The 513-nt window shown below is 35.1% G+C and overlaps 1 protein-coding gene across 1 annotated transcript in view; it reads right to left on the bottom strand.

Annotated features, from left to right (window-relative positions):
- The window catches only part of LOC119594887, a 100253-nt gene that overhangs the window by 14142 nt on the left and 85598 nt on the right, over positions 1 to 513 (bottom strand). The window lies entirely within an intron of this gene.

The following is a 513-nucleotide window of genomic DNA, read 5'->3' as shown; positions in this document are numbered from 1 at the left end:
CCAGGGTAAATACGAAAGTTGGGCTAGGACATGTTACGGTTACAAGAGATTCGTTAAAATAAATATCGCTAAGTTCGTTAAATTTCAAGATTATTTAGTACCTGGAAAATTCGGTATCTTGAGAAAATAATCTAGTACCAGGTAAATACCGCAGTTTGGAAGGCAATTTGGCACCAGGCAAGCACGGTAACTTGAAAAGATAATTGAACACCAGGTAAACACGGTAACTTGAAAAGATAATTGAACACCAGGTAAACACAGTAACTTGAAAATATAATTGAACACCAGGTAAACACAGTAACTTGAAAAGATAATTGAACACCAGGTAAACACGGTAACCTGAAAATATAATGTAACTCCAGATAAACACGGTAACTTGAAAAATAATTGAACATCAGGTAAACACGGTAAGCTGGAAAGTAGTTATTGCAGGTAAATGCAGTAACTTCGAAAATCTTTTAATAGGAGGTTAATACGGTAACTCGAAAGATAATTGAATACCAAGGGAACAAG

This window comes from Penaeus monodon, chromosome 34 (genome assembly GCF_015228065.2).
Source record: "Penaeus monodon isolate SGIC_2016 chromosome 34, NSTDA_Pmon_1, whole genome shotgun sequence".
In the NCBI taxonomy this organism is placed as follows: domain Eukaryota; kingdom Metazoa; phylum Arthropoda; class Malacostraca; order Decapoda; family Penaeidae; genus Penaeus; species Penaeus monodon.
The sequence above is the reverse complement of the archived record's forward strand: the minus strand, read 5'-3'. Positions and strand labels throughout refer to the sequence as shown.